This window comes from Amblyomma mixtum, chromosome 3 (genome assembly GCF_055824585.1).
Source record: "Amblyomma mixtum isolate Tamu chromosome 3, ASM5582458v1, whole genome shotgun sequence".
Lineage (NCBI taxonomy): Eukaryota > Metazoa > Arthropoda > Arachnida > Ixodida > Ixodidae > Amblyomma > Amblyomma mixtum.
Genome location: NC_143014.1, coordinates 229,365,894 through 229,378,666, shown reverse-complemented (window position 1 = coordinate 229,378,666; position 12,773 = coordinate 229,365,894). Strand labels below are relative to the sequence as shown.

At 48.0% G+C, this 12,773-nt stretch overlaps 1 pseudogene; it reads left to right on the top strand.

Moving 5' to 3' along the window:
* Window positions 1-315: 315 nt before the first annotated feature.
* Window positions 316-6,551, top strand: LOC149353957 (uncharacterized; annotated as a pseudogene).
* The last annotated feature ends 6,222 nt before the right edge of the window (window positions 6,552-12,773 follow it).

Genomic DNA, 12,773 nt, shown 5'->3' with positions numbered 1-12,773 from the left:
CATGTTTCCTTTGTTCTCTTTCTTTTTTCTTCGCTCCTCCGGGTCATGCAAAATAGCCCCGTGTCCCGCTACTTTGCGTACGCTCGCGTTTCCTTCCTGTATCGTCGGCCGTGCCGATATTTTGTACAGGGTGATGTACGCTTTCTGTGCCTCCACCTTTCTTGGACGGTATTGTTGGCTCGGACGCATCATTTTGCACCCGTGCGCTCGGGCTGGGGCAGCTAGCGGCAGCGGAGGAGGGGACACGGGCTGAAGAAAAATGACACGTTGACGTCGGGCCCTACGTGGGCAGGAAGCGCCTCTGCACCTCGCTGCATGGCCTCTTGGAACAAGTCGGGAGCACTGGAGGCCGAAACATGCCGTCAGGGAAATTTGCTTGTGTTGGATGGCTTACCCTCCATAGCCTTGCTTGCTGGCATGCCCTATAAGAAAGACAAAACTAAAGACTACAAATGGCTTCCAGTATGCAACTTTGTTCAGTGCTTTTGCGTCGGGTAAGCGCCTTGTAATGTAGACCCTTATCAAAATGGCCTACAGACAGTCTGTAGACTTCTTATTGACTCTAGTGACTTCCCATAGATATTGCTTTTTGTCTACTCATAGTCTATAGACTGTCTATAGACAAAAGTCGAATAAACGTGTATGGCCATAAATCTATAGATAGTGTATGACTGTCTGTGGCATTTGTATTGCCTATAGACTGTTGTCTAAGATTTGTCTATAGCCAATCTATAGACTTTATAGAAAGAAGTCTATAGTTCATTAAAACTTCCTGTTGGGCGAGTTGGTAGTTCATCTTGAATTAGAAATGTTATAGCGCAAACAAAGACACGGACAAAAAGAGAGGAAACACACACACAAGCGCTATTCCGAATGCAAAAGGCGTAGCGTATTGCCCGGCATGTAGCGTCCACGATGTTACTCAGTAGAAGGTCAGAGATGGAAGAAGATGAAGAAACACAGAAAGATGGGCCCACTGCATAAGAAATAAACTTCATTAAAACTTCCTGTTGGGCGAGTTGGTAGTTCATCTTGAATTAGAAATGTTATAGCGCAAACAAAGACACGGACAAAAAGAGAGGAAACACACACACAAGCGCTATAATCACCAACTACCAACTCGCCCAACAGGAAGTTTTAATGAAGTTTATTCCAGCGGCGCATTTTTCTCGCTGCTTGAACTGGTGGCCGCAACGGCTAATACTCTCATAGCAAGAAGAGAAACACTTGAAGTTCGAAGGAGAGTGACAGGCGTAGTGTCGTAAGCCGTGGGTGGCGTGCCACGACAGGAAGACTTTTTGGCTTGCCAGAGGATAAGCGATCAAATAAGCGAGAGCGCGGCGCTATCCTGCGAATGCCGATGTGGCCGCGACGTCCCTGCTTCTGCTATTCACGGGAAGGCATAGTGCTGTGTTCACTTCGCTGACAAGCAATTACGGCGAAACGCAGCAACCAAGCCTGCGCCAGAATACTACGAGCCGTAGTCGAGGCACCAGGGGCATTCTTCTAATGCCATTCATGTGGTGTGGACCCCCCTTCGCTCTCGCCCGCGACTATTGTCCGTCTCCCCTGCCGGAACCGGAGAGAGTTGCTCCTGCCGGGTAGACGGGCAAGAGAGAAGGCGCGACACCGTGACCCCGGCGACCTCGCGTTCGCCCTACGCAGCCCTGCCTCTGCTTCCCAGAACCTTCCATTCTTCTTGCAAGGCGCCCAAAACTGGTTGCTTTTCCCCAACGTTGGTACTTGCTAGAACCAAAAATGCGTTTCCAGCCCCAGCTAGCTTTTTTTTTAGTGTTTGTACTATCCTCCCGTCCTTGTATATTCCCTCCTGGATGGTGTAGACACAAAGCACTTCCTGCTGTGCATGCAAGACGCCCAGCGCACCACAGCCATATTCGCACTTCCACATATGATACATGCTTTGCCCAACTTAGAGCCCTGGGTGTTTGGTTCTACCGTATGGCGCGTAATGCATTCCCATCAGGCAGAATTAAAATATGAGAAAATTCATCGCAAGACATATTTCCTTGTATTCTCCAAGTAAATTACTTCTGTACTAACTCCTCTCTTCTGAAGTGACCAAAAGATAAAAGAACTAAGTGTGTAAAAATGGTGAATGCAAAAATACACTTTTGTGCAAAATTCACAGGAAGTGCACTTAAATTGCCACAAGTGCATGGCCAATTAAGGAAGAAAAACAAGGGCAAAGGACGGAGACGCAGAACAGGAACACAGGACTAAGCTGTGTTCTGTGTTCCTGTATTCTGTGCTCCCAGTTCTGTGTCCCCGTCCTTTGCGCTGGTTTTCTTTCTACAATCGTGCACCAATTAACTCGCCCAGCTCTCCACTCTACTGGACCAATAAGGCCTCAAGCTCCACAGTGCATTAGTGTTATATCTTACGCTACATATTTTCGAATTGTTTTTGCTGCAAAAAAGGTGTAAGAGGTCAGCATACACGTCTTTCATTTGCGTAGGAAGAAAGCAGCGCAGTCAAGAAAGTTACTCCCTCCTGCCAGTGAAAATTTAAAAAATGCGGTGTTTTCAGAGCAATAATAAAATCCTTACATGCTGACGGCATGTTGGAATTTTTGTTAATGCACCGTAATGTTAATGTTAATGCACCCTAATGTTAATGCACCGTGAGTGGGCTCGGCGGCACTACTAGCATGCGGTGCGCTAATCCTTTCGTCTTCATTGTGCAGCTCGCCCTTGGACTGTTTCTTCATGGTACTGCCAGCGGCATCGAACCTTCCGAGATAGCCTGGGTGACTACAATCAAAATTTGAATGCCTATTTGTCAGCCCCAAACAATAGGAAGGCTCTGTACCGTTTTATGGAACGGAATATCCACTCCTCATCAATGCAGTTAACAAGCTCGGCTGTACTGTCCCCACATGAGGCGAAAGATGAGTTAGAGCGAATCGCACAAGGGCTCGCGTTACGCTTTCAGGAGAAGCGCAGAGTGCCCTTGTTCGACCCCTTCCCCAGCTCAGACTATGTGGCGGTTGATAAATCAGAACTACTAACTGTAGTTTCTGCGATGCAGTCTTCGGCTCCGGGTTCGGACGGTGTTACGGTCGGTATGTTGAAAATCTTAGCTGAAGAATTCACTCAGGACCTTCTCGATCTGGTCAACGCTTCATTGGAAGCTGCATGGCTGCCGCACTCCTGGAAGGTGGCGAAAATAGTATTACTCTTAAAAGATTCAAAAAAAGGATTCCATCTTGATAACATTCGGCCGATAGCTCTAACATCCAATTTGGTAAAGCTCGTGGAAAGAATTGTGCACAGCCGCCTGTCAAAGCATGTTTCAGAAATTAATGCATTGTGTCCAGCCCAGATTGGCTTTCGCCGCGGATGCTCAATATGGTCTGCCCATGTTGATTTAGAGACAGAATCCGCCTTGCTATGCGAAAAAACGAAGTCCCAGCGTTAGTGACGCTTGACATTGCTAAAGCGTACGACAGTGGTGAACATTCTATCCTTCTCACGAAATTGTCAACACTACACCCGCCGTACTACGTTTATGCGTGGATCCGCGAATTTTTAGCGGGACGGCAGTTTTTTTGCACTGACGGCTCCTTCACTTCAGACACCTACGCCCAGACCAGAGGTGTGCCACAAGGTTCTGTGCTTTCGCCACTCCTTTTCAATATTCTATTGTGTGACATTCCCATCCACCCTGACGTTACAGTTTACGTTTATGCAGATGACATTGCCTTCTTTGCCTCGGCAACCGACATTCATGCCCTGTATCGTTGTCTTCAGGCTTACCTCAATGCTCTCGAGGTTTGGCTTAATAACATTAATCTGGTGTTAAATGTGCATAAAAGCAGTGTGTTAGTTTTTCAATCTAACATGCCTTTATATATATCGTTACAATATCGCACGGACATTATACCGCAGGTGGACTCCTTGCGGTATCTAGGCGTAATTTATGATGGTAGTATGGACTGGCGGCCCCACATCAAGAGTATCGTTGAGAAAGGAGAGCGTGCGCTGGGTCGGCTACTTCGAATAAGCAATAGGAGATTTGGCATGCGTCGGGACACGCTCCTACTCCTTTACAAAGCCTATGTCAGACCCATTTTGGAGTTTGGCTGCATACTCTTTTCTGGGTCCGCCAAATACAAGCTCCGTCCGTTGCTGCTGTTAGAAAGGCGTGCCCTGCGCCTCTGCCTCGGCCTCCCTCAGTCAGTTTCCACCGCAGTTCTGTACCTGGAGGCTCGTATTCCCGACCTTAACTCTCGTTTTCAGCTATTAACTGTCAGGACTTTCTTACGGGCATTTGAGTCTGCTTCTGGTGTGGCTACACCTATTTTTGTTTCCCACCCGGCTCTATTTTTTAGTCATCATTGGCCAAGGTTTCGCCTCCCTCAGGTCGTTTTTACTCAAAACCTTTTATCGGTCATTGGTGTAGATCTCAGTTCTGTGTGTAGAGTAGGTTCTGCAACGTCCCCTGTGGATATTGCTTTTGATTGTATTTTCCCACCTAATTCAAAGCATCTGCCGTCCAGGACCCTACTTAGTCTCCTCTCAGAACACCTTGACTCTTTCCCCCACCACAGCGTGATTGCTACAGATGCGTCCGGGGCTGGCCAGAACGCAGCCGTTGGCATTTTTTCTGAGGATCTCTCTTGGAGTTATTCACTTCGAGTCCCGGATTACACTCCCATATTTCTAGCGGAGTTTATGGCTCTTGGGCTGGCTGCTTTAAAGATTCCCCCCAGTGTCTCCCAAGTGATATTCCTGTCAGATTGCCTCTCTGTGTTGTTGGCGCTGGATTCTAAACGGGACGATCTATTGAGCCGCTCATTGAAGTATTTCATTCCTGGATGGGTGAAAGAGGTGCGCATCGTTTGGATCCCAGGTCACTGCGGTATTTCTCAAAACGATGCAGCAGACTTTTTAGCAAAATCTGCTCTCAATGCACCGGTCGCCTGTAGCGTCCCTAATCTGATCCTTTTCGGAATGTCTCGCTTTCAGCGCTTTCAGCATATTACCACTATGTGCAACGATCCCTTGCTGTCTACTATTGACTACCACCATCTCATGTACCCATGGAAGGTTCGTGCTTGTAAATCCCGGCAGTGTGAGGTTGCAATGACACTCCTGCGGTGCAGAATTCCCAGCTTAAATCTTTATTTATGCAGATGCGGGTTCAGTCCCTCAAACCTTTGTGCGACTTGCGGAGAGGTGGAAACACTGGAGCATTTCCTACTCTATTGCCGGAGGTTTGCACTTCAGAGAAGGACGTATCTCGAAATTCCAATTTCTCGAATGGGACTCACTTTGTCGGTTCCGCTTCTCCTGTCCTTCGGTGCTAGCGCCAGAGGTTTTGCATTGCATCAAGTTTGCGATTTCCTCCACAATTACATAATTGCTACCGGCAGGTTCCCTTGCTAATGGTACCCAAAATGTCCGCATTGCAAAATCCTTCAGAATTTTTCTGGTATTCAGTTCTCTAATCTTTATGCCGGTTTTTTTTTTCATTCATTTCTTCCCGTAATTTCTTTTTATCCATAATTCTATCTTTAATTCCTCGCAATACGTACCCAAAGTTAATCATTAGCTTGGCCCCAAAAGGTTATCCATTAGCTTGGTACCAATTTGCCTTCTTTGGGCTCTCCTCACTGAACCCTGGCCAATCCCCCGTCGTGGGTATGTGCCATGCCACCAAGGCAACAACAACAACAACAACAACAAATGCTTCCGCTCTAGCGACCGTTTCTTGGTAGTGCTGCCGTGCCCGCAGCTGTGTCTTGAAGTGTTTGATGTTGCTGTATTCCTGTGCAAACTCCTCCTGTTGTCAGGGGACGTCGAAACAAATCCCGGCCCTGAAATGGCACAAATCGCTAAACAACTGAAGGATATTGCGGAAGATATTAAAGAAATAAAGGAAAAACGGCTCACAGACACAGAAAACAAGTTAGATGCCATAACACTAATAGAAACTGAAGTGCAGTCTTGTCAAACTGAGATTTCTCGCATGAATCACGTAATAGAAATACTGGGAAAAAAAATAGACGATCTTGAGAACAGGAGCAGGAGATCCAACTTAATTGTTTATAGACTACCAGAAGATGAAGAAGAATCAACCGAAACTCTGGAGCAGGCTGTCAACAAAAGTATCATTGAAGATACCCTAAAGCTGGATCCAGTTGCCTTTGAACGTATTCACCGGTTAGGCAGGCCGCAGGCTAATAAGAATAGACCGGTAATTTTTAAACTACTGGATGCCCGTAACAAGTCGGCAATACTGAAGCAAGGTTTTAAACTTAAATACACGAAATATGCCATTGGGGAAGATTTCTCTCCGAGAATTCGAGAAATCAGAAAAAAACTGTGGAACAGTGCCAAAGAAAATCGACAAAAAGGGGACAAAGTTTCGCTTGCCTTCGACAAATTATTTATAAACAGCTGTGCCTTTGTTTGGGATGACGAAACGAACGAGAAAGTTCCGCTGAAAAAAAAAACGAAGAGCAGGAGGAGACAGTCGAAAAAAGGAGCCCACCAACGACACGGGGAAGAGCGCGATTAAAGCACTGACCATCATAAATGTAAACGCAAGGAGCATAAAATCTTTAGTAAAGTAAAATCTTTAGAAAACCTATTAATTAATCGGGAACCTGATATTGTCGCCGTCACGGAGACTTGGCTTTCACCAGAAATTTCGAGTCATGAAATCGCACCACCCAACTACTCAGTCATTCGGAAAGACCGAGACTCCCGTGGCGGTGGTGTGGCTCTCTTGATAAAGAAAACCCTGCCGTTTGTTACGCTCCCAGATGTGTCAGGTGCTGAAAGCGTATTCTGCAGACTTCTCTGCAACAATACTACTGTCTGTGTAGGCTGTCAGTATAGGAGCCCCTCTTCAGGAGATGAGTGCATTTCTGTCATTCATGACTTCCTTCAACAATATGCTTGCAGCACTAGAATCATTCTCATGGGTGACTTTAACCTTCCTGACGTGGACTGGATAACTATGCAACAAACATCATCATCTTCAGAAGCTCTTTTTGACTTAATGCTCTCCTTTAATCTCCACCAAATTATCCTAGAACCAACGCTCAAGCAAGGATCAGCAAACAATATCCTCGATCTTATACTAATCAGTGATCACTTTCCAGTACACCAAGCGCAGAAAGAAAACATCGAAGGCATCTCTGATCACAACATACCATTATGTTTGTTACCTCTAGACTGCTCAATAAAAAAAAACGATCTGATGTCAAGACGACACTGAACTTCGATAAGGCTGATGATGCCAGCATATTAACCTAGAGAGCAAAGGGCAGTAGGGAGAGGGTGCTGTCTCCTGCTGTACCTTTGCGTGCGCCTTTCTCTTTTTCTCCTTTTACTTTCCCTCTTTCCCTCGAGCCGTGGAATTTTTTTAAGCCTGTTTCACATGGCAGCGAAAATGCCAGCGAATCCTGTCGCCGCGGCGGTAAAACCTGTTTTCAGTCGTCGCTGAGACGAGCGGCGAGGTTTCAACAAGTTGGAAATTTTCGCTGCGACGCGCCGCTCAATCGCTCAGTCGCTTGCATGTGAAACGGCACGACGCTGAAGAACGACAAAGCTGGCGCGTCTGCCAGACCGGCCCTGAAAGGTCTCATGCATGAACGCATCGTTGCCGGCTCACGTAAAAAAAATGGCTGAGGCTTAGCTAAGGTTAAGCCTAGTCAGATGCGAAGCATATTGATGGCTAGGCTTGGTAATACATGGCTTTCCTTGGTTGGCTACAACAGCATTCTTGGCACCCATGGAAAGTACATTGGAAACACCCTTAGTTATTCCACCACTGCCACCATTCCCTATAGACTGTATTGATGTACCCACAGCAGCAGCAGGCAGCGCCTCTGATGTGGAGCCTCCACCGCCGCGGCCGACCGCGCGAGCCGGCAGCCCATCTCTCCTCTGCTGTGACGTCATGTTGTCACGTGGTCAGCCGCCGCGCCTCTGATGTGGAGCCTCCACCGCCGCGGCCGACCGCGCGAGCCGGCAGCCCATCTCTCCTCCGCTGTGACGTCATGTTGTCACGTGGTGTCACGGTGGTAGCTCCACCGCCGCGCTCGACGGGCTGTAGTGTAGCTCTAGTAATATGCTTCGCATAAAAAAAACCTTACAGCGGCTAATGTGTCACTCCTGGCGAAGGATCAGTCCTGAAGCGGTCCAACATTTCTGAAAAATCACATCAGAGTTTCTGGAGAGAATCAGTTGCATTCTTTGAAGACCTGGTTACGCAGGACTGCCACCAGCTTTGTGAAGAGCGCAGTGCAAGGCACAAAGAGTGGCACAAAAACAAATTTTGGTCGATTTGGCGAGGCTACGGCAAATGTGAATTTGGTGTGTTAGCACTGCGGTTTCGATATTGGGATCCAATGCGCACGGCTGGAAGTTGATGCAGAAGATACCCAAAGCACAGCGCGAGAGACTGCTTGTTTAGGACACGAGATGTTCGGCTGCGGCGATGTAAGAGCGAGTGCTGTGCTGCTGAGGTGTGTCGTATTACGTGTCATGTCGATCTGCCACTGTTTTCCTCATGGTTTATACATGGTTCATGTACATAGAACAAAAGGCGATGATGTAGTGGTCTGATGCAGTGGCCAGCAAAACTAATCTAATCGCGCTGTCCGGATTGGAAACCCACTCGCGGCCGTAGGGTATTTTCTTTTAGTTAATTTTATTTAAGGTCAAGAAAACTCCAGACATACAGACGGACCTCGGCGAACACTAAGATTGAAAGCCCAACCGCCGAATAAAAAAAAAAATTCGATCGCATCAGGTCGCTGTTGTTCCACCGCCATGCGGAGGCAACGGCAAGGTGTTCTCCAGCCGCCCGATGGAAACGGATCATCGTGCGGCCGTGGTTCTCGTCTGTTGACTTAATGAAGAAGACGGTACAAGAAAAGGCTCTACCTTAGAGCCTTTACTTCTTAAACAATTCATTACACAACCATTATGAACAGGCGATATCTTTGTGGCTGTGGTGCGCTGGGCGTCTTGCATGCACAGCAGGAAGTGATTTGTGTCTAGACCATCCAGGAGGGAATGTACAAGGACGGGAGGATAGTACAAACGCTAAAAAAAGAAAAGCTAGCTGGGGCTGGAAACGCATTTTTCGTTCTAGGAAGTACCAACGTTGGGGCAAAGCAACCAGTTTTGGGCGCCTTGTAAGAAGAAAGGATGGTTCTGGGAAGCGGAGGCAGGGCTGCGTACGGCGCACGCGAGGTCGCGGGGTCACGGAGTCGCGCTGCAGCAGCACATCGGGAAAAGGTTAAACTCTTCCACTCGCCACTCGCAGCGCACCGCAGAGCCGGCAGCCTTCTCTCTTGTCCGCCTACCCGGCAGGAGCTACTCTCTCCGGTTCCGGCCGGGGAAACGGACAATAGTCGCGGGCGAGAGAGAAGGGGGGGCCCCCACCACATGAATGGCATTAGAAGAATGTCACTGGCGCCTCCGCTACGGCTCAGCTCGTACTATTCTGGCGCAGTGCTGCGTTTCGCCGTAATCGCTTGTCAGCAAAGTGAACACAGCACCGTGCCTTCCCGTGAATAGTAGAAGCAGGGACGTCGCGGCCACACCGGCATTCGCAGGATAGCGCCGCCCTGTCGCTTATTTGCTCGCTTATCCTCTAACAAGTCAAAAAGTCTTCCTGTCGTGGCACGCCATCCATGGCTTACGACACCACGTCTGTCATTCCCCTTCGTACTTCAAGCGTTTCTCTTCTTGCTATGAAAGTATTAGCCGTTGCGGCCACCAATTCAAGCAGCGAGAAGAATTTCAGCGCCGCAGGATTCGTAATGAAAGAGCGCCGCTCTTGTTTCGATCAAGCCATCATCAATGAACAACTTGCGTATTTAGAGTGATAAATCTATACCTTTATGCGTTGTGTCTTGTGTATAATCCCAAACTGTGATCTGGAATGCGAGGTCAAAATTTGAATGTCATTGAAATAAACTCATTTTCCTGAAATTCTCTTTTTGTGTCGTCGCCGCTTTGCAGGTCGGGCCGAGCACGAGCGTGCTCATGGTCCTTCAGTGTCGGGCCGGGCTTCCTGTCGGTAGGTTAAGTCCCGGGCCGGGCGCGGGTTCGAAATTGCGGCCCGTGCACAGCTCTATTGAGAAACCTAATCACATTTCCTTTTGTGAAAAAAGAGCTATGTGCAGAGTTTAAATGGTGCAAGTATGAAGCTACAATGAAGTCAATTACAGACTTCTGTGCAACAGCTAGAGGAATTTCAAGAGCATGCTATACGTGATGCTAGTTGCCTCAGTCACAATTGATGCAGTCAAGTATTATTTCGTATATTTTTTTTTACCCAATAGACATGAAATGTCTGAAGATGAATATGTACCAAACACATCGAAACATCAGTTGTGATGCCTGAAAAAAGTTGTACTGCAACATATAAATGCTCAAGTCTCGATAAGCAGAAATACTGAAGGGGAATAAAAACAGTTTTCTTTTGTTCGGGCTCACGCACCTGCTACAAACATATTCTTTATACACAGCAATAAAACTTGAAATAACTGTTTAAGAAGCCTTTGGTCAATAGAAAAGCTAAGTATGACTGAGAGGAGTCCGCAAGAAATGCACGGAAGCAGGCATGCAGTGTGACAGCGCAGCGCGACAGGTGCGCTTTTTAATCTCGCGCGCGCACTGAAGAACATGGGTTTATGGTTTATTGGGGTTTTAACGTCGCAAAACGACTCAGGCTATGAGGGACGCCGTAGTGAAAGGGGTTCGGAAATTTCGACCACCTGGGGTTCTTTAACGTGCACTGACATCACACAGTACACGGGCCTCTAGAATTTAGCCTCCATCGAAATTCGACCATCCCGACCGGGATCGAACCCGCGTCTTTCGGAACAGCGGCAGAGCGCCATAGCCACTGAGCCACCGCGGCGGGTCGAAAGACATGACGGGGACACGCCGAGGAGGCAACGCTGCAGTGCACGCTGCCTCCTCGCCTCTCGGCTCCTCGCGAGCAGCCCCGTCCGCTGACGAGCGGTGGCGGGGAAAAATCTAGGGAAAACATGCCTGTCCCCAACCGGACATGACGTCATTAAATATCACGTGACCTATGACGTCACGCGTATGACGTCATATTTTTTTGACTAATCAGCGTTTCCAGCCTACCTACCCGCAAACGCTTGTGCGCGAACGGAAGCGTGGAGGCCTCAGCCGGGCGACGTCCGACGGCGCGATATGAGGCCCCATCTGCAGCCGGTGTGACGTCATCACGTGACGTCATGTCACGTGACCTACTTGAAGGTCACTTGAAGGTCAATGGTGGCCACCGCCGGGCGTCGCGCGAAGGCCCGAAACCTACGTTAATATGCTTCGCATAATAAAATCTGCTGAAATCTAGAAAAAATTACGCGTTTCGTCAAAACCGGCCTATTTCGCAAGTAAAATACTGCGACGCCAACGACTCTTGGGCGTCTATATAAGAGGCTACCGCACACCAGTGTGCACTTCAAACCTTTGGCAATCAGTTGTTTGCAGTGAGGACGTCACGATTTGGAACCGACTGGCGGTAACGTTTTGAATCGAATTATTTCCACAAGAAACGCGTGCTTTGTGGCTGAACAATCACCAACATAGCTAGAAAGGACAAGGTAATCAATTTTTACAAAGAACGACAACTGAATGAAGTTTTTCTCAGTGTTTCTTTCAAGAATCCGCTGCAGAGCTGTGTACTTTAAGTGCAATGAAGCTGCTGATATCTGTTCACACGAAACAACCATTAAGCTGCGTGCATGAAGCTAGCTCATGTTTTGACACTAAGACATCTCATCGCACCGCGCTGCTCCCGACTAGAGGACACTCTGCAACACTGCTCGAAAGCTGGCACGGGTATCGGGGCCGGGGTGCTGCCTGAGCCTCCAGGAGCCTTCATTAGTCTCTCTCTCTCTTTTTGTAAGTCGCTTTCATCACTGGCTTCTCCGAGAATTCTCCACACCGCTCCTCGTTAAGTATTTCAACGAACCGCCAAGCGAAATATCAATGAAAGAAGACGAAGGAAGGAAGGAAGGAAGGAAGGAAGGAAGGAAGGAAGGAAGGAAGCCTTATTTGAGGCCAGCACAAAGGCCCCGTGGAGAGCGCTAGCTCTGCCAAGGCCCGCTAATAATTTGCCGAAGCCAAGCAATGACTGTACAAGTATTCTTTCTCAACCTAAGCCAGGAACCATTCCCATGTAAACTCTCCAAATTGGTTCTTGCATTTACTCTACCTGCAATCCAGTTTACTGCCTCCGACATCTCACTGTATTTATATTAATGAGAATGGCATGTGTAGACTTTTATGAAGTACAAAGGCACCCACTTTGTTTTGCATCCACAGCGACATTTGACAATGCTTTGGAGTAGCACAGAGTATATGCTTGCTTCTTTTGTACATGGCAACAATGACAAGGCTTTCAGGAGAACTTCGCATACTTAACTCCTTCCCATATTAACTCGAGCACATCTGACTGACGAAGGTTGGCGCGCGTTGAAAGGCAACTACCCCTAAGAGACGCGGGCTCGAAAATGCGTATTCTGCGAAAAGACCGGTTTATAATTCGCGCCAAAAGCATACGTAGCCGCGACGTCCTTCCTTGTCTTCAAAGTCACGCACTCGTAAGTGTGCCCCCCAGCATCCAGGGGCGCTGGGGTGCCCATGAGCCGCCATTTTTTTAGACCAATGGGCGTGTATGGGGCCTTCCCTACCATAGTATACCTTAGTATCTCCTCCTTATAGGTGGAAGCGTGGGGCCGTTTCCGA